The sequence below is a fragment of the Mirounga angustirostris genome, unplaced genomic scaffold (genome assembly GCF_029215605.1).
Source record: "Mirounga angustirostris isolate CCGP_5_RB_7025 unplaced genomic scaffold, mMirAng1.0.hap1 SCAF_18, whole genome shotgun sequence".
NCBI lineage: Eukaryota > Metazoa > Chordata > Mammalia > Carnivora > Phocidae > Mirounga > Mirounga angustirostris.
The window spans coordinates 1,175,990-1,191,775 of record NW_026991726.1 but is presented as its reverse complement, the minus strand read 5'-3'; the positions used below and the strand labels follow the sequence as shown (position 1 = coordinate 1,191,775).

At 40.6% G+C, this 15,786-nt stretch overlaps 1 pseudogene across 1 annotated transcript in view; it reads left to right on the top strand.

Annotated features, from left to right (window-relative positions):
• LOC135363090 (alpha-mannosidase 2-like) overlaps positions 1-15,546 on the top strand; it is a 144,584-nt pseudogene extending 129,038 nt beyond the window's left edge. Inside the window, exons 21-23 of the transcript XR_010408806.1 lie at positions 3,015-3,209; positions 13,437-13,547; positions 15,135-15,546. The product of XR_010408806.1 is annotated as an alpha-mannosidase 2-like (transcript). The remainder of the gene's footprint in view (positions 1-3,014; positions 3,210-13,436; positions 13,548-15,134) is intronic.
• Positions 15,547-15,786: the final 240 nt, after the last annotated feature.

The following is a 15,786-nucleotide window of genomic DNA, read 5'->3' as shown; positions in this document are numbered from 1 at the left end:
CAGACAACTTTTTAATACCATGCAGACCTATCAAAACCTATCTGTAGGCAGATTTAGCTCACAGATCACCAGGCTTCCCCTCTGCACTAAATGAGATATATTTCTAAATCTTATGATTCATTAATTTTCATCAATTATTTCTTCTGTCTCTTTTTACCACATCCTTTCTCCTACTGTATTTTTCTCTCCTTTATTTATATTACATTTACTTGTTGATAGATTAAGTTTAAAAAAACATTTATCAAGTTCTCACCATGTATCAGGTCATACTGAATAAGCCAAAGTGACTCAAAATATCATCTCTTATTGTCTTAGATAATTTATTTAGCAAGTTTTGCTGTAGATGGATGGAAACCTTTGATGTTTAGGGATCAGATAACTTAAATGGGCTTCATGAAGGACACCATAGAGCCTAGCAGGAAGTTCTGATTTATAAAATAAGGGCTGGAACCCAATGGAGATCTCAACTTCTTGTGGTTTGGATCAGAATGTGCTATAAACTCTTTATAATTTCATACAGAATGCAAGGAGAAAGCTAGATCTGAACAGCTTGAAGCCTTCCAACCCACAAGGAACCAAATAATGTTTAGAGTAGTATATTAGTACTGCAAGGCTGGAGAATTCATTTACAGCTTAAAATTTCCTATAGCAAACATGTGTTATAAGCTTTGGGTTTATCATAAAGGTTACAGTTAAAAGATTACCTTTCCAGGAGATTAATCAAAAGGTGATAATTCACCAGCTAAATATCTTGTCGAGCCCCTCGTTGCTATAAACATGTTAAGAAAGTGCATGAATCATGGAACCTTCTGTGAGATTTTGTCCCACCCTGCCTGGCTAGCTTCCAGCAGCGTTATTTGTTCGTGGTGCTTTTATAGCTCTGAACCACAAATCTTCCCTAAACTTCTCTCCCTTATCCTACTTAGGACAGTAAATGGCACAGTTCTTGAATTCTCGAAGCACTTACAGTCATGATATTGTTTCCTTTGACGAGACTTAGCATTAACATGTTTCTGAGTCTGAATCATTTTCTTAATCCAAAAGTAGTTAAAGGATGAGACTCAGACATTTGATTGCAAAGGCAGCGGTTTCTTCTACAAGGTTGGGAGGATGTCTGGGGTGATGGTTCCCAGCACGTGTCCACAGAGCTGTGTCAGACTGACCGAGATTTGAGATTCACTCTGGGGGCTGTTAAGCTTTGGCTTCCTAGGGCTCACCCCTGGAAATTCTGATTAAGTATATTTGGGTTAGGGTTCGGGGATCTATGTTTAAAGCTCCCCAAGCCATTTTTATGTATGGTAGGTTGCAGGGGGCACTGAGAGTCAAGGGAACTGGTGTGGTTGGGAGGAAGAGTATATATGCACATTACTGTTTGAAAGGTATACATAATCCATCAAGAAGTATCCCACCTATTCACTGAAGTGTCCAGGGATTCCTCCAAGAGCATAGAACAAAGCCAGAGAGCATTCTCTGAATGTTACTTGACCTAGAATGGACTTAATGCCTTCTGATTCTGATACGGCAGGTGTCTTCTTTTCTGTTGGGATCTTTTATCTTTTATTATTGAAAAGTGATTTTGTCAGCAATCCTGACCTAGATTATGAAGTCCTTTGATCTTGGAGTACATTTAAAGTTTCCAGTTGAAACTGTTCCCTCAGTATTCAACAACATGCATTAAATTTCAGTATTGTTGGTGAATATTATTATATATGCTTTTTTAATCTTTCTTTTAAAAAAAGAGTGTGGGATGGGTGCATATTTTATTTACAAGTCATTTAGACCTTGTGTCAGTATCTCAGTATGCACTGTCCCTCTACTGCCTTTAATTTTTTTTCTTTCTCCATAGTCTGAATTGTAATGACATCTACAGTTCGCTGCTGGCAAGATGCTTGTCACTCTTTGCTCAATACCCTCTGTTCAGTGCTAATCTGACATTCTGAATTTTAAGCCCCGTATCTCCTATAAATCCTATCTTTTCGGCCAGATAAGTAGCCAAGCCTTTTATTTGAGCCCTGTATTGCAGAAAGGATGCAAAATCAGAGGATATCAGTGAAATGGACAGTTTAAAAATAAGATACAAAATTAAATTTGTTCCACATGTCACTGTTGATCAAAAAACCTTTCTACATAAATTATTTTCTCTTCTCAGTGTTTTTCTCTGTGTGCTCTTATACCTTAGGCATTATTGGTTAAGATTCTACTTAGTCATCGATTTAGTTAATTGAGTGTGTCATCTACCATATGCCTATTGCCAGCCCTGGCAGACTTGTTTAATGTTTGAACATGCAGAACCACTTGTCTTTAAGTATATACCATAGCAATGACTAAAGTACTTTTAAATTCTACTGAATAATTGTGTACTAGGTAAATATGTACTAACTATTATATAACATAATTTAACAGTTTCAGTTCAGTGGTAGTGATTTACCAAATTTAACAGATGATAGAGGTATACTCCTTGTGTTATTTTAAAAACCTTATTTATTTTGAGAGTTTTTCCCCAAAAAATCCTGTCATTGGGTAACATGTATGGAGCATAGCTTCAGATCACAAGATGTTATGGTCTAGTTGAGTGTATAAATGAAACCATGAGTATATGGTGGGTAAAACCTGAGGGAGAAGAGATCACATTTGATGATGTGCAAGATGTGTGAATATCCCAGCCCATCTATTTAAGAATTTTGTGGTAGGTTGAGAAAGAGTTTCCGTAAAATGTTATGCCTTGTCCTAAAATGTTTTTTGGAAAATGTTATCAGGATTTTTAGTACTAAAGCAATGGAAAAAAGATCTTTCTAAACATGAGTTAGGTGGACACTGTTCATTTTCTTGTATTGCTTACAAATGGACTTGGTAATCTCTGTGTTGGCTAAGACTGTTATTTACAAAATATAAAATTAAAATATTTGTTTTTGTTTATATTTCTTTTCTATTTAAACCCTGTCAGGTAATTCCATTAATATTGTGAAAACTGCATATATATATAACACTTAAGCATTTCTGTTTTTTCTTGATAGGAAGAAGAAAAGAAGTCAGTCAGTTATCCTTCTCTCGTTAGCCACATAACTTCCTCTTTCCTGAATCATCCTGTCTTTACAATGACAGAAAAGATCCCCGTGCCCACCCTTCAGCTGCTAGGTGAATTCTCTCCGTTACTGTCATCTTTGCCTTGTGACATTCATCTCGTTAATCTGAGGACAATACAGTCAAAGGTATATCCCAAAATGTATCTATAAAGAATTACTTTTTTGTGATGTATTTGATATAAGGGGATGAGAAGCAGAAAGAACTGCAGCTGACCCTTGAACAGCATGAGCTGGAATTGCACTGGTCCACTTACACAGATTGTTTCCCATAAACACACTACAGGACTGAAAATGTATTTTCTCTTCCTTATGATTTTCTTAACATCATCTTTTCTCTAGCTTCTTTTATTATAAGAATAAAGTGTAACATACATATAACATACAAAATGTGTGCTGATCACCTGTCCATGTTATCAGTAAGGCTTCCAACCAAGAGTAGGCTATTAGTCGTTATGTTTTGGGAGAGTCAGAGTCATGCGGATTTTTGACTCGGGGGAGGGGGATCATCGCCCCTAACCCCCTGCACAGCTCAAGGGTCAACTGTACTGTGGGTTTTACTGCGCCTCAAGGAGCCGTTAAGAGGACTTGGCCTTTAGGCAAAATCATTCTACCTTTCATTTGACTGTTGCTGTGTAGTTTAGAGCATATCCCACTACTAATTTATGTTATTCCCGGAAAAGTTCTATGTGGTGAGAAGGTCAGGGTATATTATCTTTGTACAGATAAGTAGGCAAAAACTGGCCCTGGGGTCACATTATAGTAGGTGGGAGAACAGGCCGTAAGATCAGCTCTTCTGGCATTTTCCATTCATTTCTCCTTGTTAGCCAGTGTTTCTTGAGGAGTTAGAGAATTAAGAAGCATAGCATTTAATTATTTCTGTATCAGAGGCCTTGTACATTCATATCTTTCTCTTGAAAATCACTGCAACTCAGATGTTTGCATTGAGAAACCCAACTATTTAGAGACATCCAAAGATATACTAGAGGAAGAGAGGGGAAGGTTTTATTAGATTTGGAATTTTAATTCAGTTAGACTGCTTTTGTTTACATGTATGCCTACTTTTAAAGTCAGAGATTGCATTTGAAAAGAATAAAAATTAGACATTTGACATCATTTTTATCTTTTGTAGAGCTGTTTTGTGATATTGTGAATTGACATATGTGTAGCTACAAATAGTCTTAAGTGCTTAGGGATTCTGCAGGGAATGTAATAAATGGTCTGAGTATGAAAAGAAGAGAATGCTCATGTTTGAAGACCACATAAGAAGAAAAAAATGTTTCGTTTAAGCACAAAGAACTAAAGCAAACCAAGTAAAGTAAGGATAAATGCCTGCAAATTTGGACATATAGGGCTTTTAAAACTGTATGACCAAGAGAAGGAACTTAGGCCTATGTAGGAATATCCATGAGGCTTATGATAATGAATACAGGTGAACACAGGAGGCCTGCGTATATCTGCATGTGTCAAAAGCCTTGTTTGATCATGCGAACGAACCAGGATTTATTTCATGCCTACTACGTGCCAGTTATAGCTAAAGGCACTAGGGATACTGTCATGAGCAAACCAGACAATCACCCCTGCGTTTCTGAAGCATGGATTCTGGTGGGAGGAGAAAAATAAGAAAAAATAAGAGAAACATATAATGTGTTAGATGGTGATAAGTGTTAGGGAAAATAGGGAAGGATGGTTCTGGAAGATGATGCGAGTTTGCATAGTGTGGTTGGAAGAGGACCTTGCAGAAAGGGTGTTAATGGAGTAAAAATCTGAAGGAGGTTAGAGAGTAAGTGACTCATGCAGATTTCTGGGGGTAGAGTGGTCCAGGAAGAGTTACAAGCAAGTAGAAAGGCCTACACGTGGGTGCCGTGGTGAGAATAGAAGCTCCATGTGAGCTGGTCTTTTCTTTGATTCCTTGCTGCATCCTGTTGCCTAGAAGAATGGTTGCACATAGAAGGGGCTCAGCAACAATTTGCTGATTGAGCGAATCTCATGAGCTCTTTTTCTAGGATTCTGCTAGTCTTTTGTGGGTCAACTTTTTGACTCATGGAAAGAACACACCAGCGATGGATAGCCTCCCTGAGCTTTTCCTCTCATTAATTCATAAGCCAAAGGGAATGAGGGGATGTGGGGTGGTGGTACTAAAGACTCTGAGCCTCAGGTTGCCACCTCTGGGCATGATGGTAGAGGACATTAGCAACCTAAGGATCTGAAGGCTTCTGGGGCACATGGCGGCCACTGTTCCTTAGCCTCGTTTCTAGATGACTCTTTCCCATGATTGTTTTCTGGAAGCAGATCCAGTTGTCTGGAGTCAATGAATGTTGCTATTCAGTTGGTTCACACTCTGAAGAATTCGGCTCCGTGTGGTCTGGTCTCCACTCACTATGTCCGCTTGGCTTCCCCTTGTTCCTCTCACCCTTCAACAGGTGGCCCACCTCCACTCCCTGATGGCTGGCCGAGTGCCGACTCAGCTGCCCGTTATAAAATGGGGCTGATATCAGATCTGCCTGCTGCGGGTCTGTTGTGAGCAACACATAAACTAATGCTTGTGAAAGCCCTTTGGAAACAGAAGTGCTTTATAAACATACGTTGTCCTGATGGTGCTTATGGTACTTGCCGGCTCAGGTGCAAACTAGGGTTTTAGCAGAGGAAATAGAAAGCAATTTAACAATTTGACCAGGAAGAATAAAGGCTGAAATATTATGTGTAACCATAACTAGCACACTGGCACATGATCAGAAGTCGGTATTATTGGGGGCTGTTTTACTTTATCCTATCAATCAGTGCCGGTTCCTGTGTTAGTCTTTGACTCTTAGCACATATTTCTAACAGTAGGTTAAAAGCTCACCGGTAATCCAAGGGGATTGATTTGTCCATTCAAAATCACTTCTTTAAAGAATTGCATTCTGTCCCTTAACCTCTGATAATGGGAAAATAATCATTGAAAGAAGCTGACGTAGGTATTGAATCAAAGAAAGCTCGGTACTTAAAAAGGTGTCAAGTGTAATTTCATGGTTACACTAAAAGAAGACAAAAATCACTTGGAAGAAATCCAGAAACCAGACCTCAGCATTTTGGATTGTATCCCTATTTCTGTGTGCTGGCAGCTCCAAACATATAATAATGAATTGTTCCTCTGGAGGTTGCAAAGCATTTTTCCCATTGAAGTAGTGTGAACATAGATCTTAGCTTCCAAGCCAGACCAGGGTCTCCACTGGCCTGTATGTAAGTAAGCATTTTCCTAACTACCACCTCCCACAAGAAACATGTCTGAGAACCACCTTCACACGATGGAGGCATGTCTTTGTTTCTGCCGCACCTCCTCGTCGGCAGCGGGATGGAGGAGGCCCCTGCTTGCCCAGCTCCCGGGTCACCGTCTGATGGTTCCTCAAGTTCTAAACGTCACATGGGCAGCCTGACTCCTCAGGGAGAAAGGGGTTATGGACTCGAGCAACAGTGAGAGAGGCAAGGTAGGGTTGGAGGTGTTGCTAACCCACCAAGGTGCTGCAGCATTTCCAGCTACCAGTCCTCAGAGTCCTATGTGTCCAGATCACACCAGGGAGATTTTGAAATAGAGAAGACTTACAAATTTCCCCATCTCTGAGATTCTGATTCCCTAGGTCTGGGGTGGGGCAACTTAGGAATCAGTAATTTTCAAAAACTCTCATGATTCTAGAAATTACTGTTATCTCCATTGACTAAATTGGGAAAGTAAAAGTTAGAAATTAAATGACTAAGATAAAATTACACAGTGGTACTGGCAGAATTAGGGCCCACATGCAGGTTTTCTGAATCTGGGTGCTGTACAGGGCCTCAGAGGGTGGCGTTTGACTTCTTAAGAGTTACTAAATCTGTTCCTCAGAGTGCAGTTTTTCAGGAATTATTCTGTATTGGTAGATGAGTTTATGGTTTTATATAAGCATATGTTGCTCTTATTTTATATGTTTTTGGAAAAAACTGATTGCATGTCATCTAGTTGCAGTCAGAGGACGATGGGAGCAGGCATCTCTTAAACCCTGCCTCGCAGCACCGCCGGGTGTGCCAGTGAAGTCCCGTCTAGCAGTGAACTGTCAGCCTTCTCCTCCTGGAGGCTCGGCCCCCCTCTCTTCTCTTTACCATCTCCTTTTCTTGTACTGTCAGAAGCTTGAGATATTAAAAAGAAGATTCTGTAAAGGCTTGAAAGCTGGGGAACAGGAGCACCAGTGAAGTGGTCGGGAACAGGAAAACCATGCCATCCTCAGGAAAGGGTATTGATTAGGGGGGAAGGGAGTCTTGGTAGAGAGGATGCTGGGAGAATCTCACAGGGGCATGGATCATCGGTCGGGGTTCTGTAGGCTGGAGAGATAGCTTCAGCCTGGAATGCAGACATTCCAGGGACCAGAAGGAATTTGATTAAGCCATTTAATTAAAGGCTTCATGGAGCCATGCTGCCTTGATGTTTTGCACAATGATACGTTGTTCAACCTTTTTCTTTCCCCCAGATTATTTCCACCTCTTTTATGTTCAGATGTATTTTTATTTAATTCATTTATAGATATGTATCTTTATATCTGTATCTACTTCTCTCTCTGTGTAATACATTTAGCTCTATCTCTGACATTTTATTCTGATTTCTGCTTAACCATTTCTTGCAAATAGTTAAATATTATAATTTCAACATCACCACTTACTGAATAAGATTTTCTCTCTCCACTTGTTTACACACCCCCTTTTCTTATAAGAGGCAGTTTAAGGTTTTTACTTCATTTTGCCTTTCTTAGAAGAATTGATCGGTGCTTTATTAATCTCCCTGGCTTCTGGAAAGGTGAAAATTGTGGAGAAAATTTCCTCGTTGTACAGCCCTTCACCTTCTCTGTTCTTTCTGTCATCTTATCTTGTTGATCGAAACAAGATAACTGTTATTGGACATTTTAATGAATGCCCTGGAAAATGAATTCCTACTGGTTACTTCCTGTCTCAGGACTTAAAATGCAATGTGCAGTTTTCCCACCTTTCCAGTTGCCAGAATACAGGGAAAGATGGATGTCAGTCGGCATTTTCAAGGAATCTGGGCAGGTTGGAGAAATTTCTCCACCAGCTGTTTAGCCATGCCTTAATTTGTATGGACCTTAGACATTCTTTGAGGAGGATAGAGACACATTTCTCTTAGGGAATCTAGTCGAAGTTATGGCTTCTCTCTTCCACAGAAAAAAAGGGTGCACACATAACGTTGACTACAGTTTCCAGGAGTGTGCTTATCTGTGAAGCTCACCTTATTAATGAGCAAGTCAGATTTCTTTTGGTGTGAGACGGAACGGCCACAGCTCTCTCTTCTGGGTTCTCACCCATGTCGATGGAGGGACACTTGCCTGCTACTCTGCTTATGAGACACTGCCGTGTGCATATATGATTTTCAGAATGGCTTTAAATCCCATTTAAAATGGGGCGGGTGGGTGGAAATGACAGTGTCCATGCCTTCCTTTCTCAACTAATGTATGTTCTGATAAGTCATGGTTTTAGGCTGCTGGAACCTTGGATTAAATACTCCCTTTTTCTAAGCTCAGATCAGAGAGTGAGCTCCTTCGGGTTATAGCCTTTTCTTCTGTTACATTAAAAGTGATCTTTCTCTTTCCCCTCCTAGCGGGTGTCCTTGAGCGCCAGTCCATAGCTAGCGCGAAGGCAGGGGGGCGAAGCTGGTAGAGCACTTTGGAGTCCCGCTGCCTTTGTTTGAGCACATCACCTGTGCTTACCGGCCAGTTTGCTTAGCACACAGCCCCTCATTCTCCCATTTGCCTCATTCGCAACGTGGCCATGATAACAGGACACACCTCAGAGGTGTCCTAGGGATCAAATGAGTTAATGTTTACAGAGCACTTAGAACAGTATCTGGCACGTACTAAGCACTGAGTGCGTGATGAATGAAGGTTGTCAACAGTGAGCGGTCAGTCATGAGCAGTGGTGATTGTTGCTAAAAATGAAATAAAATGTAGGCACTTTTTTTTTTTTATAAATTGGAGGTTGAATTTTATTCCCAAAGTAAATCTCGGTGTCACCTTGACTTGTATTCCGTATATATTTTTTGAAAAGTTAATAAGATACCTAAAATTGTGTGCCGGGCATTATGCTGAGTGTTTTCTTTATAAAGAGAGCCTTATTTAGCTCTCCCAGCAGTACTGTGAAGGTAGGCAATATTGTGCCCCCCTGTTACAGAAGAGGAAACTAGCTGACCTAAAGATGGTAGGTAGCTTTCCCAGGTCATGCAGCCAGTAAATGGTGTGCTGAGAGGCGCACCCCAGCATGTTGACTCCAGATCCCCGCCCAGAACCTTCTACTCCTCTTGTATGGAAACAAAGGGGAGTGAGAGTGCTGAAAATGTTAGGGAATACTCTGCCTGTTTTTCTCTTGACCACTCAGTTATGATGGGACACCCTCAGAAGGATCCACCATCTGTGGGAAAGGTCATGAAGGACTAATGTAGGGTCGGTCAGTGATCATTGCTAGTTGACTATGAGAAGGCATGCTTCATGATTGCGATGCTCATGTGCACTTAAATATAATAATACAAACTTGTATACCACCTCCACTGTTTCAAAGGCTGTTATGAGATAATTGAGTTCTTCCGTGAGAAGTATTCTGTACAGGGTCCCACACACGGCAAGTGCTCAAAAAGTGTTAGCTGCGATTACTGTTACTGTCATTGTGGTTGGGACTTGATCCTCAGAGGGGCGCTTCACGAGTCTCCCGAGTTTTCTGAGTTCTGAGAGGTTAAATGACGTATCTGCAGACACAGGACTGGTTCGTGTGTTTTGCCCCCAGTCCAGCTTCTTCTAGCCTTGATGGCGTCGTTCTGCCAGCCGCACCATCTTCCGCCCCCCACCCCCCACCCCACTGCCAGAGAAACCTCCCGGGCCCTGCTTAGCCTCAGAGCCACAGGTTGCTTTATCCCCTGGAAGTAAGTTCTGCGGTGGATTCTCCAAGTGACTTCGGAACACCCAGGCCTTCCCGAGGGGATTCAGTCTCAAATGTGATCTGAGCTGTATACAGAGACACTTGATTTGAAGTTCACCTAGCATAGTGCTTGGTGCAATTTCAAACTTGGTCAATTTTCTTCCCTCCCCCCTCCCCCCTTTTTTTTCTGAGGTCCGGATAGTACTCATACATTAATGAGTATAAAAACAGGTCTTTCAGAGTCTGTTTACTCTCCTCGAGTGAACAGCATCTTTTTTGTGAAGGTATCTGTTTTCTTGCATGCATATTCAAGTTAAATTCACAGTTTCCCTACTTTGAAAAACAGTTTTCTTGGAAATAAAATGACGAGACAGACTTTGAAACTGAAAAACTGCTGCTTTGCCTCAGGTATTTTTGCTTGAAAACTGATACTTTCATGAATATTTAATTTTTAAAAACTTGGACAAGATGATTGCTATTTCAGTTGGTGTTCTGGTCCTTACGAAAGTGATGCAGTTTTGGTTTTTAGAGAAAGTGTAACATTTTTCCATCAGTGAAAATTACTCTTTATGACTTCAATTTCTACTTTTGCATTGTTTAAATCTCTTGTAAAACTAATGGCAAAATTCCAAAGATGCTTCCTTTTGCTTTTTTTTTTATTATCACCTCCAGTCTGGTAAAGGCCTCACACATTCATTATTTCAAGAGCAGATGTGTTGCAGGAATTTTCACAAAGCCTGCTGTCTGGTGGTTTTGTAAGGATGGTTTAGTGAGTTAAAATGGCTAAATGCTTCAGGTTATAATGATAAGTGCTTTTAAAAGAGCCTCATCAATAGACCATGTAAATAGTGAATCTGAATTGGGACTTAGTCATGATTTTGTTATGTTATGATTTTGATGCATAATTGTTGACATACAGTTTGGAGGGTCTCTGATTCCTCAGCTACAGAGTTATAATGTCACTAAAGAAAATTTGTGAATAAAAAATTAAGTGAGCTATTGGGAAAATAATCACCAGTACTTATCTGATAGATTACAATGACAGAAAGAATAATGGCTAAAATGTACCAAGGGCTTCCTCTGCTGCAGACACTGGGCTGAGTCTCTGTTACACAATTGAATTTCATCTCCATTTTATGCTACAGGAGAAACCAGGTTTTGCTAAAAGCATCTAGGAAATTGCAGAGCTAGGATCTAGATGTCGAGCTGCCTGACTCCCAGCCCAGGTTCTGATCCATTTTCTGTAGCTTCTACACCAACACATTCTGTCCTATAAGCTAAGCCACCATACCTCGTATTTTCAACGTCTTACTAGACGCCATGACTCCATGAAGAGGGGAAACCTGCATTAGGTCCATTTTATAGGCAAAGAAACTGATGCTTAGGTGATCAGTAACTATTCCAAGCCTATACACTTAGCACACGAGAGACTTGTCCTTGTCCTTCTGGAGACCTTATGTATGTCATAAATGAAGGATTTTTTTTTTTTTTTTTTTTTTTTTTTACTGTGCTCTTTTCGTGCTCTTTTGGGACTGTGTGAAACACCTTGAAATTTTATTTTTTTATTTTTTTTTTAAGATTTTATTTATTTATTTGAGAGAGAGAGAAGGAGAGACAGAGAGCACAGGAGGGAAGAGGGCAGAGGGGGAAGCAGACCCCCCGCTGAGCAGGGAGCCTGATGCGGGACTCGATCCCGGGACTCCAGGATCATGACCTGAGCCGAAGGCAGTCGCTTAACCAACTGAGCCACCCAGGCGCCCCACCTTGAAATTTTATTAGAAAACATTGTCATATGATTTAAACTTGCTATGTTTATCATGTTGGTCCTGTGATGACTCAGAATTCCTTAAATGACTTTTTCCTCTCCCTTCAAACAAAATCTTAGCAGTACCACTGCAGAATACCAGTGTGAAATATCATAAAGCAGGTTATTCCAGCGAAGAATCCGAGGTGAGGCCAGCTTTAAATTGTTGAGGCACATTAATGTCAAATCAGTGGTGAGAATGCTGACAGCTCCTCCTCAGAAAAGATGTCTCTGTGGCACATTTAAAAATCATATCCCCCAGTGAAGATGATTAAGAACTTGGACATATTCGTATCTGTGGCCACAGAGGAGAAAAAGGGATCATTTTCATCACAGGTCAGTGCTGAGCACACTGAACTCCTTTGAATAGCTGTCCCTTTCTTAATTCGTCCAAGGATTCTTAATTTATTTTGCTTATTATCAGAAGCGTCTCCCCCCTTGAGGAAACATAAAATTTATTAAGAGAATTGTAACTTAAAATATTCAGAGCACTCCTGGCATCTTTACTTAAATGGATGCAAGAAATTTTACTGCAAGAAAGTATATATTGATCCCTGTAGCTTACTTGTCATGTTTAGTATTTTTCTCTTTGCACAAGAAGAATAGCTTCTGTAATGTGAATTTAAATGATACATCAAGCTAATAAATGTGGTTGGCCTAGCAAGTGATAAGCATAACTAACTCAATTTAAATGTCTTTTATATAAAAATAATGAACCAGTGCATTAAAGATTAAAAATGTTAATGCAATTAGCAAAAATTAGCATTCAATAAAGAAGTGTGTTTCAGTTTTGAGATGGATGATACATCATTCAATGACCAGATAAGGACTAAATTCAGGTACACTTTATTCAGCTGGCGTGTATGTTAAAAACCAAATAAATAAAAATTAAATGCTTTATTTGCCCCTTTGCAACGACGTGGGTGGAACTAGAGGGTATTATGCTAAGCGAAATAAGTCAGTCAGAGAAAGACAATTATCATATATAATCTCACTCGTATGTGGAATTTAAGAAACAAAACAGGATCAGAGGGGAAGGGAGGAAAAAGTAAAACAAAACAAAACCAGAGAGGGAGACAAACCATAAGAGACTCTTAATCATAGGGAACAAACTGAGGGTTGCTGGAGGGGGGGGGTTACAGGAATGGGGTAACTGGGTGATAGACATTTAGGAGGGCACGTGATGTAATGAGCACTGGGTATTATATAAGACTGATGAATCACTGACCTCTACCTAGACATGAAACCAGTAATACATTATATGTTAAGTAATTGAATTTAAATTAAAAAAAAAAGTAAATGCTTTATTTGAAGAAACTTTGATAAAACAGTATGTGGCATATAGACAAAAGGACACGCAGGTCCTTGGGGACTGTGCCAGAAACCAGGGCATGAGGTGACTTAAAACATATTGTCACCTGCCTCCTTGTGGGGGAGGTAGAGGGGATGTAGCAGGTGTGACAGTGAACGTGGGACTGGAGGGGAAATGAATTTTCCTGGTTTCACTGCTAAATAAAGTGAGCATTTTTGGTTTGGGGACGCTGACTTTAAAACAGTGGAGTATACAGTGGTGTCGCTATTTGCCTTAATGTCGCTGTGGCGTCTTGTTACTCTATGCTCATCTGCAGGTGGATGGCAAGCATTCCGATGAGGCAGCCTTGATCCTCCACAGGAAGGGGTTTGACTGCCGCTTCTCGAGCAGAGACACGGGGCTGCTTTGTTCCACAACCCAGGGAAAGGTGAGCTGAAAAGTGGTTTTTGCTTGTTGATTTCATGTGCTTTGAAATCCTTGCTTTCTGCTAATCATTCTGACAATAAGATAATGTTTCATTGCCTCTTCGTGGACTCATTCCCCTCAGCTGCTGTAATTTAGCTCAAGTCTCTCCATCTTAAGAAAGCACTTTCTCAACCTTTGATCTCTTCTCCTTGTCAGCATCAAAATGCACGTCTGGAACATGGGCACGTGTAGGGGCAACATTCTCCTCCATTCCTAGGCCTTCCGTTGCCAGCCGACAAAACATCCTCTCCCCACCCCCCATCCCCCAATATTCCCTCCTCTCTCACACATGCTCATGTAGGATCTAGGTCCATGAAGTCTCAGAGGGGCAAAAGCAGGTTTTATAATAACTAAAGGTGGGGTGGGGTGGGGTAGGGAAGTGGTGACACTGGCCAGTCGGGGAGTTTCACCACGGCCCCGAAGCAACCTTACTTAGCTCCAGTCAGTTGTTGTCCCAGGGGAAATGAGGGTCTAGATCTCCTGATCAAGACAGATTTGCATAGGAGTCCTCACTGTGCCAGCCAAACAGGTCTTCAGGCTGACCTGCCGGCTGCCCAGTTTTTCTGTCTCCTTTGAGCTGGTCTTTCTGATAGTTCCCTCAGGCTCTCCTTGGAAGGAAATGAACCTCCAGCCTTCTGCCTCTGGCTCTGAGCAGGTTGTGCTCAGAGAAGACAGCTGGATGGCACACAGGCAGGTCTGCCCCACGGGGCAGCTCAGCTGACCCAGCTCTTCTCCAAAACCTCACAGATAACCTGTAGATCAGACTTAAGAGATTCATTTCCAACCCTACCAACTAGAATGTGAATAGGGTCTGAAAAGGAGAGAAAAGACAATATGGTAGGGGGTCAAAATCCACTTAGGCAGATAAGCTTCTTCATTTCTCGTATCATGCCCTCCGTGGAATTGGTGCGAAGAAAGCACTGATGGTTTGGGGTTTGTTTTTCATGATATTTATGCTTTACCTTATTACTGATGATGTGAGTGTACTTGGTTGTAAGCATTTGTATATAGACATTAAGGCGTCAAGTTTTAAGGGGATTATATGGTCCAGAGAGACATGGGATGAGGGTAGTACTTTCTCAGCAACCCCCCAACCCTGAAAATGGGACTCACTGACATGAGGAGCCTGTGTCCTTTCTCTCAGCTCTTTGGGAACAAGAAGAACGACAACTGTTAGGTGTAAATGTTGGGTGTAAGAGGATACGGATGTTTATAAAGCTTGCTGGCTCATAGATGTGTTTTCTTTTATTGAAAAAGTGGCCCCTGCACGTGATAAGTTCTCAAGAAATTCAGAAGAAGAATGTAGAGTGAGCTGTCCTCTCCTGGTTACACTTCTCCTAGGTGTCCCTCCCAGGGTGGTCTGTGTGTCCAGGCACACATAGCTGTATCTAATCTCCTTCCTCTTCCTCTTTTTATCATTAAAAGGAAACTTCAAATACACTGTTTTACTCTCCTACTATTTTCCACTGAATAAATATATAGATGTGCTACTAATCTTTCTTCAAAGTTGACCTAACTGTGCAATTTTTTTTTATCATTTATTTTCTAGATTTTGGTACAGAAGCTTTTTAGCATGTTTACTGTCGCAAGTCTCATACCTTCATCATTATCCTTGATGCATTCACCTCCAGACGCCCGAAATATAAGTGAGATCAACTTGAGTCCCATGGAAATCAGCACATTCCGAATCCAGTTGAGATGAACCTGGCTTTCAAATTTGGATTGGGAAGCATTGTCTTTTATACACTTCTTGGTTTGACGTGCAATAAGGAAGCACATTATTTTAGCTTCTGGCTACTGTGAGGACATGAATTCTGTGATTGTTATTATAATTATTATTATTATTTTTTTTTACTAGTACAGAAAGAAAAAAAAAAGCCATGCTATAGCCAGTTTTTCTTTAAGTTCCATCCATGAATCACCACCATCAGTATGAATCGATGCAACAATGAAGGAAGAAATGTCTAAAACAACCTCTCCACAGATTGTATCTCAGGTTAAATGCTAACTAACTATATCTGTGTTGGGAGTTGTGAAGAGATTGTTATAAGTATTCATGTTGCTGATCCTTCATTAGTTTTACAAAAATACCCATTTTTACCAAAATGGAATAAAAAGCTGAAGGGTAATAGCTAATGGCCAAAATGGTTGCAATCGTTCATACGCATTCGAAAAATTTTGTGTATTGAAATATGTGGAAA